This window comes from Mirounga leonina, unplaced genomic scaffold (genome assembly GCF_011800145.1).
Source record: "Mirounga leonina isolate KUSES-001 unplaced genomic scaffold, KU_Mleo_1.0 Mir_82, whole genome shotgun sequence".
NCBI classification, from domain to species: Eukaryota; Metazoa; Chordata; class Mammalia; order Carnivora; family Phocidae; genus Mirounga; species Mirounga leonina.
The window spans coordinates 42,025,890-42,032,667 of NW_023270825.1; the positions used below are offsets into that span (position 1 = coordinate 42,025,890).

Here is a 6,778-nt window from a genome sequence, read left to right on the forward strand (position 1 = left end):
GAGTGTCTCTGGTGGTTGAAGCTATAAGACAGAAAACTGAGGAACGGTCTGGGCTCTGCTTTTTCACCAGGGTTGGTGATGGCCCCTCATTTGTTCAGCTCTCCCTTGGCTTCCATAATAACACAGTAACCGTCCACTAAGTTATCTTTCTGAGGTGTGAGTGTGACTTGGTTTCTCTCATTTGGAAGCCTAGAGTCATAACTGATGTATAGGACTAGCTTCATGGGTCTGAGACCTGGACCTTCGCACAGGGCTCTGTCCTTAGAAAGGCACTGTGCTTGGTTTAATGTTCTGCTGTCGCCATCTTGAAATTCTTAATTTTTGAATAAGGGGCCCTGCATTTTTATCTTGTATTGACCCCCCAAAATTATGTAGCTGGTCCTATGAATATACCTTTATTTCATAAGACGAGGTAATTAAGACTGAGATGATGCCAGTAATTCACCCAAAGTTGCAGAGCTGGGTACAGAATCCATGTTCAGTCCAGTGGAGTCCAGCTTGGGACCGAGAAACTGACATAAACAAATGAGAAGGGGGAGAGGGAAATAATTTTATTTCTGTTGCTTTTTCCATGACTCAGAAGCTCCCTAACCCCAACCCCCCCCTTTTTAAAAGATTTTATTTATTTGTTTATTTGAGAGAGAAAGAGAGCACAAGTGGGGGGTGAGGAGGGGTAGAGGGAGAGGGAAAAGCAGACTCCCCACTGAGCAGGGAGCCCAACTCGGGGCTCGATCCCAGGACCCTGAGATCCTGACCTGAGCCAAAGGCAGATGCTGAACCGACTGAGCCACCCAGGCGCCCCCCTCACCCCAAACCTTAATGACTATCGTTTTGCTTCATTTCCCCATAAATAAGCAGGAGAAAGGGTAGGTAGGAAAAGGTGGCCAGTGTCACAGACCAGTTGTTCTGAGAGAAGGAAACATTTCCCAAGTTCCCAAAGACCCAATTTCCCCAGCTGCTTTGTTGACATAGCAACAGTGAACTCTGAAAGGGTTGTTATAATATTAATATAGATTTCATGGTGGGCTTGCCCTGTGTTCTTCCCTAACCTTGTGATCCAGGCCTGAAAAGAGGGGCTTTTGGCATCTGGCCACTGAAAATCAGAAACCTGAGGCCCAATTCTCTGAGTGGGATGAGAAGTAAGTAAGGAGCAGGTGCTTCTGTCAGCACCTCAGAGAAGTGGTGGAAAGGTGGGGTACCCCGGCCCCCCAGGCTTCCCAGCCTTCCCCAGAGTGAAGGGGCTGACTACGTAGATAGTTTAAGTTAAAGCTGCACCTTGGCATACACTTCCATCCTCCTACTCAGGGTGTTAAATGTAGCACCTGTGAGTCCTTGTGTAGAAAATCAATCATACTTTGGGCCCAGTGATAAGAATTCATCCCCCTCTGAGCTCAATTTTCAAAAGGCTTCAAAAGGCCTCCCACCTCTTTCCTTTTTTCCAATGCAAATGAGCAACACTCAGGAAATTTGCATGCCAAATTCCAACAAGGGTTTCAAGAGAGTAAATGGTCATATTTATTAGTAATAGCAGTAGCAGGTGAGTAAGAGGTATTTAATAAATGTATGTTCAATGCGAAGCATTTTTGTAGCACTTAACAGTTTTCAAAGCATCTCCCCTCCCTGTGCATCATCCGTTTGATTCTTAAACAAGCAAACAAACAAACCTAAAAGCCCTGCGATGAGGATAGAAGGGGGGATTAAGAGCCTCATTTCCCCCAATGAAGAAAATAAAGCTCGAGGAAGATTTTATCTTGCCTAACATCACCTAGCTGATTCATAATGGTCAGAGTTATGACTGGAAGTTGAGGGTGACTTCGGCTGGTACTGCGTCACCACTGTGCCATCGCCCCATGGTATTTCAGGAGGGACAGAGGGACAAAACAGAAGTTGTATCAAGTGACTGTGGCAAGTGCAATCAAGAATAGCTAAAATCTATTAAAGACATACTATGTGTCTGTCATGGATATCAACTCATTTAATTATTTTAAGTAAAGTTTTTAGTTGGAGATAATTGTAGCTTCCCATGGAATTGTAGGAAAAGAGAGAGAGAGCCTGTGTATCCTTTACCCAGTTTCTCCTGATGGTAATATCTTGCAGAGGTATAGAACAGTGTCAGACCCAGGATATCGACATTGATACAGTCAGATACACAGTATTTCCATCACCACTGGGACCCACGTGTTGGCCTTTTACAAACACACCTACATCGCCCTCCCTCTAGAAACCACTAGTCTGTTCTCCATTTCTATAAATTTGTCGTTCATATAAATGGAATTATGCAGCACATAATCTTTTGTGGGTTTTTTCCCCACTCAGCATAATTTTCTGGAGATTCATCCAGATTGTTTAATGTGTCAATAGTTCCCTCCTCTTTAGTGCCGAGTACTATTCCGCAGTATGGACGTGTCACCGTGTGTCTAACCATTCACCTGGGGAAGGACGTCTGGGTGGTTTCCAGCTTTGGGCTCTCACAAATAAAGCTTCTATAAACATTCCTGTGGGTGCCTGGGTGGCTCAGTTGGTTAAGCGACTGCCTTTGGCTCAGGTCATGATCCCGGGGTCCTGGGATCGAGTCCCACATCGGGTTCCCCCTGCTCTGCAGGGAGTCTGCTTCTCCCTCTGCCTCTGCCTGCCACTCCCCCTGCTTGTGCTCTCTCACTCTTTCTGTCAAATAGATAGGTAGAATCTTTAAAAACAACAACAACATTCCCGTAACGGTTTGTATGTGAACATAGATCTTCATTTCTCTGGGGTGAATGCCCAGGAGTAATTATCAGGTTGTATGATAGTTGCATGTTTAGTTTCTGAAGCAATTGCCAGACTGTTTCACATTCCCATGAGGAGGTGTAGGAGTGATCCAATTTTTCAACATCCTCACCAGCATTTGGTGGTGTCACTATTTTTTAATGTTAGTCTTTCTGGTAGATGTGTACTGATATTTCATTGTAGTTTTATTTTACATTTCCCTATTGATGGTGAACGTAATTTCATGTGCTTATTATCATTTCTACATACTTTTGGATGAAAAGTCTCTTCATGTTTTTTTTTTATTTTAAAAGATTTTATTTATTTATTTGAGAGAGAGAATGAGATAGAGAGAGAGAGCATGAGAGGGGGAGGGTCAGAGAGAGAAGCAGACTCCCCGCCGAGCAGGGAGCCAAATGCGGGACTCGATCCCAGGACTCCAGGATCATGACCTGAGCCTAAGGCAAGTCGCTTAACCAACTGAGCCACCCAGGCGCCCCAAGTCTCTTCATGTTTTTTGTTCATTTTCTATTGGATTTTTTTTTTTTTACTGTTGAGTTTTGAGTTTTTGAGTTTTATATATTGTAGATACTAGTCTTTTTTTGTTGTTTAAAGAAGTTTATTTACTTATTTTTTAAGTAATCTCTATACCCTATGTGGGGCTTGAACCAACAACCTCAAGATCAAGAGTCATATGCTCTACCTACTGAGCCAGCCAGGTGCCCCGATACTAGTCTTTATTGGAATATTTTCTCCCACTCTATAACTTGTTCTTTCATTGTCTTAACAGGGTTTTGTGCAAAGCAAACTTTAAAAGTTTGATGAAGTCCAATTTATCATTTTCCTTTTATGGATCGTGCTTTTGGTGTCAGGTATCAGAACTCCTTGCCTAGCCTCAGATCCTAAAGATTTTTTCCTTATGTTTGCTTCTAAAGATTTTATTTATTTATTTGAGAGAGAGAGAGACAGAGAACACGATTTTGGGGGGTGGGCAGAGGGAGAGGGAGAAGCAGGCTTCCCGCTGAGCAGGGAGCCTAATGCGAGGCTCGATTCCAGCACCCTGGGATCATGACCTGAGCCAAAGGCAGATGCTTAACCCACTGAGCCACGCAGGTGCCCCTATGTTTGCTTCTAAAAGTTTTATAGCTTTCCATTTTCCATTTAAGGCCAAGGTCCATTTTGAGTTAATTTTTGTATGCAATGTGAAACTAAGGGAGGGCCTCCCCTGCACCCCACACCCAAAGGATGTCCAGTTGCTTCAGCACCAGCAGACTTGAAAAGACTATTTTCCTCTATTCAATTCCTCTTGCATCCTTGTCAAAATTCACTGGGGCATATTTGTGTGGCTCTGTTGCTGGGCTCTCTGTTCTTTCTTGTTTCCTTTTTAACAACCTCTTGCAATAGATACTATTGTTATTTCCATTTCACAGATGAATAAACTGAGGTGCAGAGTGGAAGCAAGGTTTCTGTCATCCAATATTTGCTACTGTAAGGGGCAAGCAATGAACATTAGCAAACATTTCTGTTATAAAGGGAGAAAACTATATTAAAAATGGGCTCATTTGCATTAAAAGTCATTCTACAATAAGTCAAAGTGTCATTCAGAAGTGTCCATGCTTCCTTTGGAGACCTCCTCATCCAGCTTATCAGAAAAGCACCAAGACACAAAATAACTAATCTTAGACACAATAAAGTGACTGCAAACTGGATTTATCATTCTATTAGGTTCAATAAACATCATTTTGTTTTCCCTCACAAGCTAATGAGACCCGTTATTTGTTCAATAAGGTAACCATCAAGTGAAGAAAAAACAGTGTCCATAGGGGTCCCTCTACCTGTTGACAGGCTGTTGTGATGGGAAGCCTGGCACTGTGTTGTGATTGCTTGAGAGACTTTATAAAAATCCAGATTCCGGAGCCACATTCTACAGCTATTCAAGTGGAGTCTCCAAGCTGGAGCTGCTTCTATTTATACTTACTTATTTACCTCTTTCCCCCTGTTTGTGCAAGGCTTTAAAATTCTCCTGAGGAATTCAAATGCAGCTGGTCACTGGATGGGCAAGAGGGCTAAAAGAAGTTTTAAAAAATGTGGCAGGTGCTACCTTTTAGAGAAGAGTTCAGTCCCAATTTGGGAAATTGAGGGGCCATGACATACCCTTTTATGGTGTCCTAGGTTTAGTTTTGTAGGAAAAAAGAGCTTCCAAAAGTTGCCCACTCACTTCTTTCTCAGGTCCAGGACTGGGTATGATTGCTAGAGATTTAATAGAGTTTTATTTAACAGAGATTGCTCTGTAGGGTCGAAAAGCATATTTTATGGACTCTCAAATAGGCAGTTGTGAAGTGCAAATGAACCCTGATGTCAAAAAATCTGTATCTCCTGATTCAAATTGTTTAGGCAGAAGGGAATTTTCAGGTAGAGCGTGGTGGTGTGTTTAGGTAAGATCCTAACACAGGTAACTGGAATTGTCATTCTTTTCTCTAATGATCAAATCGAAGATTGGGTAATCAACACATGGTCAATCCAGAATGACTTGCTCTTTGATTTCTGTGTCATTTTCAAGAATCTCAAAGGTTTATACTTGTTGTCTCTTTAGTGTTCAAACCACCTGGAATTATGGTTCAGTCCCTAACACCCATCTCACTCTAGATCAGCCTATAAACACTGCTCGCCTCTCTCCCACCCCCTCGCAAGCTGGGAACAGACTTTCCAGCATCCTCCATATTTGGTTCTATAGTCCATCCCTAGGGCATGGGAAGATCACACTTCTCCATCCCCTTGCAATTGGATGGGGCCATATAACTAATGGGCCATGAAGGAAAGTGACAAGTATGGCCCCAGGGTTCAGCATTAGATTGTTACACAAGACCTTCCACCACTCTCCTCCTCTGCCACAGTGACTGTGGAAGAATGTTTGGAGATGTAGGCGCCACAAGATTTCTGAGCGAACCATGGAGATCACCATCCTGGAAAGTCTTTCAACTCACAGTAGACTTTGCATGAAGTGAAAAATAAATGTTTGCTCTGTGAAACCAGTGAAATTTGGGGATCCGTCCTCCCTCCCTTTTTTCCCTTCCTTCCTTCCTCCCTCCCTCCCTCCTTCTTCCTTTCTCTCTCCCTTTCCCTTTCTCTCTTTCTCTTTCTCTCTCTTTCTTTCTTTCATTCTTTCTGAGAAAGGCAGGCTGCCACATGCAGCACCTCATTTGGATGTATCTGGAATCTTAGAAGCTTGACTGACCTCACCTTCTACAACTGGACCTTTAGAGCTTGTTTGGACATTCTAGCAGGGGAGTTACCTGAATACCTTTGCAGAACAACCCTCCTCTATCAGGTAAGATTGCCCTCTTCCACTGAGTGGGCAGCTTTGGGAGGGACACACATGGAGCCATGAGGGAGAAAGGGGACACTCACCTAGGCAGCCAGATCAGCCAAATCAACCTTGGCCATCAATGGGGTGACAGATGTTACAACCAGGTCACCCTCACATCCTGGGGATTATTTCTTACTCGAGTATAATTTAGCTCAAGCTAAGACCCTTTTCTAGATATGAGATATGAAATGAAGTCAGATGGGGTATCTTTGGGAAATGTTTCCTTTCTCCTAAAAGAAACCACTGGATGGGTAGTCTTTCTTTTTCTCTGGATTCTGGGGTTTGGGTGTGAAGCTGGGACTGACTGCTACAACCTCTCACTCCCAAAGGTGAGGCCAATACTTACCCTGGTGGAGTAAAGAGAACGTGGATCCTTGATGACATCTTTGAGCTGCTGACTCCACCAGCCTGGGGAACTTAATGTACCTCTTTTCTTTCTGTTATGTGAGATAATAAATTTCTTATTGTTCAAATAGGCTTGATTTGGAGTTTCTGTTACTTGCAATCAAAAGCCTCCTAACTGATAAACCCTGGCTGTTAGCAAGGCAAGATGAACCTCACTTCAGTCTGCTACAACTACCACTCTCATAGCAGACGTTGCTATGAGCTCAATTTCTCATTTAAATGGGAAACTAAATTTAAAGTAAGATCATGTACAAACCTGCA

At 43.1% G+C, this 6,778-nt stretch overlaps 1 long non-coding RNA gene across 1 annotated transcript; it reads right to left on the reverse strand.

Moving 5' to 3' along the window:
• Positions 1–393: 393 nt before the first annotated feature.
• On the reverse strand, positions 394–6,535 carry LOC118002153. The gene is made up of 2 exons (XR_004676967.1): positions 6,459–6,535; positions 394–512 (listed from the first exon to the last, which is right to left on the reverse strand). It is a non-coding gene; the product is annotated as an uncharacterized LOC118002153 (long non-coding RNA).
• Positions 6,536–6,778: the final 243 nt, after the last annotated feature.